Source organism: Lissotriton helveticus, chromosome 3_1 (assembly GCF_964261635.1).
Source record: "Lissotriton helveticus chromosome 3_1, aLisHel1.1, whole genome shotgun sequence".
NCBI lineage: Eukaryota > Metazoa > Chordata > Amphibia > Caudata > Salamandridae > Lissotriton > Lissotriton helveticus.
In genome coordinates, this window is record NC_136061.1 from 151,543,731 (window position 1) to 151,556,029 (window position 12,299).

Sequence of the window (12,299 nt, forward strand, 5' to 3'; positions counted from 1 at the left end):
ATGCCCACCAGGTCCCATCCCCGAAACCCCTCTAGGGCCGGCACTGAGCGAAGATGTGTACCGTGCCACAGCGGGTCATCTGCGTCAGGCGGCCACGCCATCCGATCTGCTTGACCATATTTCTCCAAAGTCGGACCATAGTGCTGCTGCTGGGGGGCAGTAAGTCCAGGTTCTGCGTACTATATAGGAGCTGGAGAAGGGGGTGCCCTCCATTGTCATATGTTCAAGCGCAATCGCTGGATCTGTTGGCGAGTTATACCACCACTCATTTATAATTAACAAATGGGAGGCAGCGTAACAGGCATACACATCCGCTGCCACAATGCCTCTGCCATACATCTACTGAGTACATATAGTGCAACCCGGACAGTCCCATTGCTCCAAAATAATTTTTTGTGTATGGCATTAACTTGTGCGTACCAGACCAGTAGTATATTATACAGGAAGTACTGTGGACTGTAAAGCATTCTGGGCAATGAGACCATTTTAAAGATCGCCGAGCGCCCGTACAACGAGAGTGGAAGGAGAGACCAGATTGCCGTCTCATCTTTAAGACTAGTAATGAGCGGGTTAATGTTGTGCGCCCAGGAGACCTTTGGGCAGGGCGATATGTAGATGCCCAGATACTTAAATCCTACGGTCGCGCGAGATAACTGCATGGCCCATGTGTCACATCCCTGACTCCCACGAACCGGAAATAGTACTGACTTGGAGGGGTTAGTATGGAGCCCATTGGTCTGACCGCACACACATAGGATCTGCAGGATACGAGGCCCTGAGAACCATGGGTTGGTCATGAAAAACAGGACATCATCCGCGTATAACGCAATGCGGTCAGATCAGGACTGAGCCCATTCAAAACCTCTGAGAACTGGGTCGCTGCGCACTCATGCCACCAAAGGTTCTACAGCAAGGGTGAACAATAATGGAGACAGGGGGCAGCCGTGGCTCGCTCCATGGCAGATGGTGAAAGGGACTGAACGATGTCCTGCAATCCTGACAGAGGCAGTTATACCCGTATAGAGCAAGCGCACAAAGGCTATAAAGTGCGGGCCGAAGTTCATGACTTCAAAGAGTTGGAAGAGATATGACCAGCTGAGGGAGTCAAACGCCTTGTCAATATCGGCTAGGAGAATAGCCGCGGGGCGTCCCAACTCTGGGGCTCTTGCCATGGCATTCTGCACTCATCTGAGGTTATGAAGAATAGAGGGGTGTGGCATGAAGCCAGACTGATCTGGATGGAGCAGGACCTGCACACAGGTCCTTAGGCGGTCAGCGAGGATTTTGCCCTAAAGGTTGGGCTCAAAGTTAATAAGGGAAATAGGTCGATATGACGAAAGCTCTTCCGGTGGACGGTCCAGCTTCAACAATAGGACAATCACCGAATGTCGCCAGTCTTGAGGCAGCATGCATTGGTCGAGAGATTCATGTAGTGCTTCTAGCAGGTGTGGGCCTAATGTGTTCATGTGAGGGCCAAGGAATTCCATGAGGAATCCGTTGGGTCCAGGAGCCCGACCTGGGTGCATGGCTGCCAGTAAGGCGCTGAATTAATCCATTGTAATGGGAGTGTCTAGTTGGTCCCGCACATAATCTGTGAGCCTACGAGGGGGAATATCACTTAAAAATTCAGTTATCTAGGTCTCTGATAACTGTTCTTGGCGCTCATAAAGTAGAGAGAAATAGTGCGTGAACTCTCCAGCACCTTTCACGGGGGAAGAGCATAAGGTCGATGCCACACAGCACCGGGACACTCATGGGGGACCTCTCTACTTGGCATAGCCTATGTAGCATTTTACTAGATTTGTCCCCCAAATTGGTATATTTGGTGCTGCGATGCTAACCAGATTTCCTTTGCCTCCCTATTAAGATTGAGTTTGAGACGCAGGCTTGGGTCTGTGATAAACTGCGCTTTCAGGGCCCTCTGACAATTTTCTAATTCAGTCAATTGCGCCGATCGATTATGTTTTTATTGGCACGAAAACTAATATCCACCCTGCGGACGGTGGGTTTCAAGGCTTCCCATAGGATACACTTAGAAGGTGCAGAAGCCACGTTGGATTCAAGATAATCCAAGACTGCTCTAGATAGAGTCTCCTGATATTCTGGGTCCCGCAGATGCCATGGAGACATCCGCCACCTAAAGGGTGGTTTATGGGAGTGAATGCGTAGCCTACATATGACCGGAGAATGGTCTGACAGTCCTCTGGGGAGTTGGAATATATGGGAGATCCCGTGGATGTAGCAGTGTGGTGTACATATATAATCCGGCCGGGACAGAGCTCCATGGATGACAGACATATATGTGTCGCTCAATTCGGAGGGATGGTATTCACACCATATGACCGATCATCCCAGCATAGTGGCCAAGAGGTGTAATTTGGATCTATCTGTTTGGGGTTCTTGCCCGGGCCCGCACCTTCTGTTTATTGGTGACATAGTGTCCTTCCAGTATCCCCCTAGGAATGTCAAGCTCTCTGGGAGTTCTCCCTATAGTCGAGATAACTTTTCTACAAATGTGGTACCCAGTGGAGGAGGGGCATATATGATGCCAAGGTTGATGTGTTCCCCATGGAGTGTACCCGATAGAAAGACATATCGTCCTCCAGGGTCTAGCCAGTGCCTGGTGTGGAGAAATGGGATACGGCGGTGTACAAGAATGGCGGTCTCTTGTGATCCCCTGGTAAACCACACATGATATATTGTGTGATATCCAAACCTGGCAAGGCAGGGAACCTTGATACCCAATAGGTGGGTCTCTTGCAAAAAAAGGATGTCGGCCTATATCGCTTAGCTTGGCGAAGAAAAGCGGCCCACCTAATTTTATTAAGCAGCCCCTTAACATTCCATGATACTGTGGTCAAGTCGCCGGGCGGGGGAACGCATGGCTGTGTGGTCATCTACCTTTTGTGTATGTGAGCTTTGGGACTGACATGGTGGAATCAAGACTTAACCTCTGCAAAAACTAAAACTATACTAAAATAAAGCACTGGGAAACCCCCAAATGCCCAACTCCTGATACTGCCATAAACACAGAGCATCTGTTGCGGCAAAGGAAACCACAAGTCCCACACAGGGGGGCCTAGAGCACCTCCTCCAATGATTCCCGAATCACCCATAGAGCATTAACATAAGGTGAAAATGTCTGAGGCAGAATTACCTTATGGCTGGACGTCCACGCCACCTTAGAGTTCAATACGGAGCAGAATATTACCAATAAATGGTCGACAGTCTTGAACCGAAGTCTGGGAGACAAAGACTACTGTTTAGGTTAGGATGCTTCTTCTGGGCTGGGGGAGTGCCGATCAGAGCCAGATCAGTGCCTTCTTTTAGATGTATTCCTCTTCGGTCTGTTCTGTGGCGAGCTCTGAGATGAGTCAGATTCTAGTGGTGGCGGAGTATGGGACCTCAGACCTGTTCGCTCATCAGTCCAAGCGAAGACAGCCTCTGGTGAATCGAAAAAATGAGATTTAGAGTTGTAAATAACAGGCATGAGGGCCGGATGTAAAAGCATATATTGCATGTTGACGTCCCATAACCTGCGCTTCTCTGCCATAAAAGATTGACGCTGCTGTTGTACTAGGCGATTATAGTCTGGGAATATCATTATAGGCAGTGAATCAAACATGAGTTAGTTGTTGTGCGATCAGGCAAATTGCAAAATGGAGTCTCGATCAGCATAATTCAAGAACTTTGCAATTATTGGCCTTAGGCTTTCTCCTGGAGGTGGCTACTTCGGCAATGCATGGTGCGCCCTCTCCACCACAACCGATACAGAAAAGGGGGTGGTGATGAACAGAGTGTCTGAATTAAGCAGACCACTCTTACCCAGTCCAAAGATCAGGGCTTGATCCATCACCGTTATTTATCTCACTGCCCCATCCCAGCTCAGAACCTGGCTATATGCAAATTAGTCTGTCCCTGGCCCAGTGCATCATGGGAACAGGGCAGACCAAACTACCAAGCCAATTCTTCACCAGAAAGGAGACAAGCTACCGGGGACCGGTTTCTGGCATTTCAGCCTCTTCGGCCCGGCTTGCTTGAATCCTGATGGAGCAGTGAGAAAGGGACTCATGTCTGAGTATACCCTGCCACATCTATAGTGGCCAAAAACGATACAGAAAAGGGGGTGGTGATGAACAGAGTGTCTGAATTAAGCAGACCACTCTTACCCAGTCCAAAGATCAGGGCTTGATCCATCACCGTTATTTATCTCACTGCCCCATCCCAGCTCAGAACCTGGCTATATGCAAATTAGTCTGTCCCTGGCCCAGTGCATCATGGGAACAGGGCAGACCAAACTACCAAGCCAATTCTTCACCAGAAAGGAGACAAGCTACCGGGGACCGGTTTCTGGCATTTCAGCCTCTTCGGCCCGGCTTGCTTGAATCCTGATGGAGCAGTGAGAAAGGGACTCATGTCTGAGTATACCCTGCCACACCTATAGTGGCCAAAAACGATACAGAAAAGGGGGTGGTGATGAACAGAGTGTCTGAATTAAGCAGACCACTCTTACCCAGTCCAAAGATCAGGGCTTGATCCATCACCGTTATTTATCTCACTGCCCCATCCCAGCTCAGAACCTGGCTATATGCAAATTAGTCTGTCCCTGGCCCAGTGCATCATGGGAACAGGGCAGACCAAACTACCAAGCCAATTCTTCACCAGAAAGGAGACAAGCTACCGGGGACCGGTTTCTGGCATTTCAGCCTCTTCGGCCCGGCTTGCTTGAATCCTGATGGAGCAGTGAGAAAGGGACTCATGTCTGAGTATACCCTGCCACACCTATAGTGGCCAAAAACGATACAGAAAAGGGGGTGGTGATGAACAGAGTGTCTGAATTAAGCAGACCACTCTTACCCAGTCCAAAGATCAGGGCTTGATCCATCACCGTTATTTATCTCACTGCCCCATCCCAGCTCAGAACCTGGCTATATGCAAATTAGTCTGTCCCTGGCCCAGTGCATCATGGGAACAGGGCAGACCAAACTACCAAGCCAATTCTTCACCAGAAAGGAGACAAGCTACCGGGGACCGGTTTCTGGCATTTCAGCCTCTTCGGCCCGGCTTGCTTGAATCCTGATGGAGCAGTGAGAAAGGGACTCATGTCTGAGTATACCCTGCCACACCTATAGTGGCCAAAAACGATACAGAAAAGGGGGTGGTGATGAACAGAGTGTCTGAATTAAGCAGACCACTCTTACCCAGTCCAAAGATCAGGGCTTGATCCATCACCGTTATTTATCTCACTGCCCCATCCCAGCTCAGAACCTGGCTATATGCAAATTAGTCTGTCCCTGGCCCAGTGCATCATGGGAACAGGGCAGACCAAACTACCAAGCCAATTCTTCACCAGAAAGGAGACAAGCTACCGGAGACCGGTTTCTGGCATTTCAGCCTCTTCGGCCCGGCTTGCTTGAATCCTGATGGAGCAGTGAGAAAGGGACTCATGTCTGAGTATACCCTGCCACACCTATAGTGGCCAAAAACGATACAGAAAAGGGGGTGGTGATGAACAGAGTGTCTGAATTAAGCAGACCACTCTTACCCAGTCCAAAGATCAGGGCTTGATCCATCACCATTATTTATCTCACTGCCCCATCCCAGCTCAGAACCTGGCTATATGCAAATTAGTCTGTCCCTGGCCCAGTGCATCATGGGAACAGGGCAGACCAAACTACCAAGCCAATTCTTCACCAGAAAGGAGACAAGCTACCGGGGACCGGTTTCTGGCATTTCAGCCTCTTCGGCCCGGCTTGCTTGAATCCTGATGGAGCAGTGAGAAAGGGACTCATGTCTGAGTATACCCTGCCACACCTATAGTGGCCAAAAACGATACCGAAAAGGGGGTGGTGATGAACAGAGTGTCTGAATTAAGCAGACCACTCTTACCCAGTCCAAAGATCAGGGCTTGATCCATCACCGTTATTTATCTCACTGCCCCATCCCAGCTCAGAACCTGGCTATATGCAAATTAGTCTGTCCCAGGCCCAGTGCATCATGGGAACAGGGCAGACCAAACTACCAAGCCAATTCTTCACCAGAAAGGAGACAAGCTACCGGGGACCGGTTTCTGGCATTTCAGCCTCTTCGGCCCGGCTTGCTTGAATCCTGATGGAGCAGTGAGAAAGGGACTCATGTCTGAGAATACCCTGCCACACCTATAGTGGCCAAAAACGATACAGAAAAGGGGGTGGTGATGAACAGAGTGTCTGAATTAAGCAGACCACTCTTACCCAGTCCAAAGATCAGGGCTTGATCCATCACCGTTATTTATCTCACTGCCCCATCCCAGCTCAGAACCTGGCTATATGCAAATTAGTCTGTCCCTGGCCCAGTGCATCATGGGAACAGGGCAGACCAAACTACCAAGCCAATTCTTCACCAGAAAGGAGACAAGCTACCGGGGACCGGTTTCTGGCATTTCAGCCTCTTCGGCCCGGCTTGCTTGAATCCTGATGGAGCAGTGAGAAAGGGACTCATGTCTGAGTATACCCTGCCACACCTATAGTGGCCAAAAACGATACAGAAAAGGGGGTGGTGATGAACAGAGTGTCTGAATTAAGCAGACCACTCTTACCCAGTCCAAAGATCAGGGCTTGATCCATCACCGTTATTTATCTCACTGCCCCATCCCAGCTCAGAACCTGGCTATATGCAAATTAGTCTGTCCCTGGCCCAGTGCATCATGGGAACAGGGCAGACCAAACTACCAAGCCAATTCTTCACCAGAAAGGAGACAAGCTACCGGGGACCGGTTTCTGGCATTTCAGCCTCTTCGGCCCGGCTTGCTTGAATCCTGATGGAGCAGTGAGAAAGGGACTCATGTCTGAGTATACCCTGCCACACCTATAGTGGCCAAAAACGATACAGAAAAGGGGGTGGTGATGAACAGAGTGTCTGAATTAAGCAGACCACTCTTACCCAGTCCAAAGATCAGGGCTTGATCCATCACTGTTATTTATCTCACTGCCCCATCCCAGCTCAGAACCTGGCTATATGCAAATTAGTCTGTCCCTGGCCCAGTGCATCATGGGAACAGGGCAGACCAAACTACCAAGCCAATTCTTCACCAGAAAGGAGACAAGCTACCGGGGACCGGTTTCTGGCATTTCAGCCTCTTCGGCCCGGCTTGCTTGAATCCTGATGGAGCAGTGAGAAAGGGACTCATGTCTGAGTATACCCTGCCACACCTATAGTGGCCAAAAACGATACAGAAAAGGGGGTGGTGATGAACAGAGTGTCTGAATTAAGCAGACCACTCTTACCCAGTCCAAAGATCAGGGCTTGATCCATCACCGTTATTTATCTCACTGCCCCATCCCAGCTCAGAACCTGGCTATATGCAAATTAGTCTGTCCCTGGCCCAGTGCATCATGGGAACAGGGCAGACCAAACTACCAAGCCAATTCTTCACCAGAAAGGAGACAAGCTACCGGGGACCGGTTTCTGGCATTTCAGCCTCTTCGGCCCGGCTTGCTTGAATCCTGATGGAGCAGTGAGAAAGGGACTCATGTCTGAGTATACCCTGCCACACCTATAGTGGCCAAAAACGATACAGAAAAGGGGGTGGTGATGAACAGAGTGTCTGAATTAAGCAGACCACTCTTACCCAGTCCAAAGATCAGGGCTTGATCCATCACCGTTATTTATCTCACTGCCCCATCCCAGCTCAGAACCTGGCTATATGCAAATTAGTCTGTCCCTGGCCCAGTGCATCATGGGAACAGGGCAGACCAAACTACCAAGCCAATTCTTCACCAGAAAGGAGACAAGCTACCGGGGACCGGTTTCTGGCATTTCAGCCTCTTCGGCCCGGCTTGCTTGAATCCTGATGGAGCAGTGAGAAAGGGACTCATGTCTGAGTATACCCTGCCACACCTATAGTGGCCAAAAACGATACAGAAAAGGGGGTGGTGATGAACAGAGTGTCTGAATTAAGCAGACCACTCTTACCCAGTCCAAAGATCAGGGCTTGATCCATCACCGTTATTTATCTCACTGCCCCATCCCAGCTCAGAACCTGGCTATATGCAAATTAGTCTGTCCCTGGCCCAGTGCATCATGGGAACAGGGCAGACCAAACTACCAAGCCAATTCTTCACCAGAAAGGAGACAAGCTACCGGGGACCGGTTTCTGGCATTTCAGCCTCTTCGGCCAACTTGCTTGAATCCTGATGGAGCAGTGAGAAAGGGACTCATGTCTGAGTATACCCTGCCACACCTATAGTGGCCAAAAACGATACAGAAAAGGGGGTGGTGATGAACAGAGTGTCTGAATTAAGCAGACCACTCTTACCCAGTCCAAAGATCAGGGCTTGATCCATCACCGTTATTTATCTCACTGCCCCATCCCAGCTCAGAACCTGGCTATATGCAAATTAGTCTGTCCCTGGCCCAGTGCATCATGGGAACAGGGCAGACCAAACTACCAAGCCAATTCTTCACCAGAAAGGAGACACGCTACCGGGGACCGGTTTCTGGCATTTCAGCCTCTTCGGCCCGGCTTGCTTGAATCCTGATGGAGCAGTGAGAAAGGGACTCATGTCTGAGTATACCCTGCCACACCTATAGTGGCCAAAAACGATACAGAAAAGGGGGTGGTGATGAACAGAGTGTCTGAATTAAGCAGACCACTCTTACCCAGTCCAAAGATCAGGGCTTGATCCATCACCGTTATTTATCTCACTGCCCCATCCCAGCTCAGAACCTGGCTATATGCAAATTAGTCTGTCCCTGGCCCAGTGCATCATGGGAACAGGGCAGACCAAACTACCAAGCCAATTCTTCACCAGAAAGGAGACAAGCTACCGGGGACCGGTTTCTGGCATTTCAGCCTCTTCGGCCCGGCTTGCTTGAATCCTGATGGAGCAGTGAGAAAGGGACTCATGTCTGAGTATACCCTGCCACACCTATAGTGGCCAAAAACGATACAGAAAAGGGGGTGGTGATGAACAGAGTGTCTGAATTAAGCAGACCACTCTTACCCAGTCCAAAGATCAGGGCTTGATCCATCACCGTTATTTATCTCACTGCCCCATCCCAGCTCAGAACCTGGCTATATGCAAATTAGTCTGTCCCTGGCCCAGTGCATCATGGGAACAGGGCAGACCAAACTACCAAGCCAATTCTTCACCAGAAAGGAGACAAGCTACCGGGGACCGGTTTCTGGCATTTCAGCCTCTTCGGCCCGGCTTGCTTGAATCCTGATGGAGCAGTGAGAAAGGGACTCATGTCTGAGTATACCCTGCCACACCTATAGTGGCCAAAAACGATACAGAAAAGGGGGTGGTGATGAACAGAGTGTCTGAATTAAGCAGACCACTCTTACCCAGTCCAAAGATCAGGGCTTGATCCATCACCGTTATTTATCTCACTGCCCCATCCCAGCTCAGAACCTGGCTATATGCAAATTAGTCTGTCCCTGGCCCAGTGCATCATGGGAACAGGGCAGACCAAACTACCAAGCCAATTCTTCACCAGAAAGGAGACAAGCTACCGGGGACCGGTTTCTGGCATTTCAGCCTCTTCGGCCCGGCTTGCTTGAATCCTGATGGAGCAGTGAGAAAGGGACTCATGTCTGAGTATACCCTGCCACACCTATAGTGGCCAAAAACGATACAGAAAAGGGGGTGGTGATGAACAGAGTGTCTGAATTAAGCAGACCACTCTTACCCAGTCCAAAGATCAGGGCTTGATCCATCACCGTTATTTATCTCACTGCCCCATCCCAGCTCAGAACTTGGCTATATGCAAATTAGTCTGTCCCTGGCCCAGTGCATCATGGGAACAGGGCAGACCAAACTACCAAGCCAATTCTTCACCAGAAAGGAGACAAGCTACTGGGGACCGGTTTCTGGCATTTCAGCCTCTTCGGCCCGGCTTGCTTGAATCCTGATGGAGCAGTGAGAAAGGGACTCATGTCTGAGTATACCCTGCCACACCTATAGTGGCCAAAAACGATACAGAAAAGGGGGTGGTGATGAACAGAGTGTCTGAATTAAGCAGACCACTCTTACCCAGTCCAAAGATCAGGGCTTGATCCATCACCGTTATTTATCTCACTGCCCCATCCCAGCTCAGAACCTGGCTATATGCAAATTAGTCTGTCCCTGGCCCAGTGCATCATGGGAACAGGGCAGACCAAACTACCAAGCCAATTCTTCACCAGAAAGGAGACAAGCTACCGGGGACCGGTTTCTGGCATTTCAGCCTCTTCGGCCCGGCTTGCTTGAATCCTGATGGAGCAGTGAGAAAGGGACTCATGTCTGAGTATACCCTGCCACACCTATAGTGGCCAAAAACGATACAGAAAAGGGGGTGGTGATGAACAGAGTGTCTGAATTAAGCAGACCACTCTTACCCAGTCCAAAGATCAGGGCTTGATCCATCACCGTTATTTATCTCACTGCCCCATCCCAGCTCAGAACCTGGCTATATGCAAATTAGTCTGTCCCTGGCCCAGTGCATCATGGGAACAGGGCAGACCAAACTACCAAGCCAATTCTTCACCAGAAAGGAGACAAGCTACCGGGGACCGGTTTCTGGCATTTCAGCCTCTTCGGCCCGGCTTGCTTGAATCCTGATGGAGCAGTGAGAAAGGGACTCATGTCTGAGTATACCCTGCCACACCTATAGTGGCCAAAAACGATACAGAAAAGGGGGTGGTGATGAACCACGAAGCATGTGGATAGTTTATCCACTGGCAGGAGACCTGTTAGCCATTGGGTCAGAAAGTGATTCCCCTGGGAAAACAATGAGGCGCAGGTTATTGCGCCTTGCAGGGCCTTCCGTCTCTTTCACTCTAGATGCCAGCTCCTGTGTCACCACTGTGAGTTTGTTAACTTTCTTCTGCAGGGTAGTTACATTATCTTCAACTGTTGAAACATGTGTCTCTGCCTCGGTAATGCGATCCACAGCCTTCCAGAGGTCTTGTCATAAAAAGGAAACCTCAGATCCCACTGTCCCAATCTTGGCATCAAGCATATTTCTTGCCTCTGTGATGGCCGCCAGGAGTGCCGAAATTGTCAGGCATCACGCCACCAGTGTCTCCACCTGCGGTATCACCCGGGGTTGTGGCATAATGGTCAAGGGTGCTCTGTTTAGTTCCCGGGTTGTTTGGCCTATCCTTACCCATGGCGATGGGTGGATAGGTGACAGAACTGGTGAGCCCAAGGATCGTAAAGCGAGGGGGCGTTTCCTTTGTCTTTCCCCCTACTGCAGGCCACGGAACACTGTTGTCTATGCCACCTCGATGTCGCTAAGGGATCACTCCGCAGGCCAGGCCTCACGGAATCCGGCACGCCCTGGACCGCAAGCAGCATCGGGCCTAGCCCAGCCTCGTCTGCACCCCCTGACAGCCGGCCAAGTAGGCCCCCTAATGCGACCAGGCTCGCCCGACACCCAGCCCCCACGTCTTCAGCACCCAAGGCGCAGCCTCACCACAGGGCCCATGTGTAGATATCTCTTCCTCATCAGGTGGTATAATGCTGTATTTTACCTGCTGGGCTCTCAATGCCCAGCCCACGAAGAGGATCCCAATTCCTGGCACCGCAGACCACCCCTGTGCCGTCCCGGGTCCCAATTCAGGGCTTTTAGTCCAGGCCGAGTTCCAGGTGATGCCCCCCTCCACCGTGTAGGAGTCTGTCACATTCACCAGGCCGTGCCTAGGCCACGCAGGATTAGCGGTTGCACCCTCAAGCTTCCCTGCCAGCAGCAGCCCACCGAGGTGTCTACCGCGACCAGCCGTCTTCTACCCGTGGGGGCACCGTACCATGCAGGGAGACACAGGTCCGGCGGGGAAGCATCCCCATCCAGAGGAGTCCTTCAGGAGGCGCCCACAGCCAGGTAGGCCCTCCCCGGTCAAAGACTCACACTCCTCCTGGGCCGCAGCCGTGACCCGGAGTCCGTCCAGGCTGTCCCGGCATGGCGGACGCCTACTCCCTACCTCCAATGCCGCCATATGGGCTTTCTGGCCTGTCAGTCTGCTCACAGGATCCAAGATGAGGGTGTCAGGCAGACTCTGGCCTCCGATCGGCCCAGCCCACACCACACAGCAGACGGTGTCGGATCACGGCATACCAGCCAGTTGTCGCCGCCCTTCGCCTCCGTGTCTGCAGAGTTCCGTTTCTTTCCCCCTCCTGGTTATCAGGATAATCATCGGCTCATCCGACGCTCTCCGCTGAAGACTATTATGTCAGATTTTAAAGCTTTTATGGCGTGGACATGCAGAGCTCTATTAAGTTGCGTCCGCCAGGTTGGCTGTCCAAGCCACGCCCCCCTTTTTGTATTTTTAATGGTTT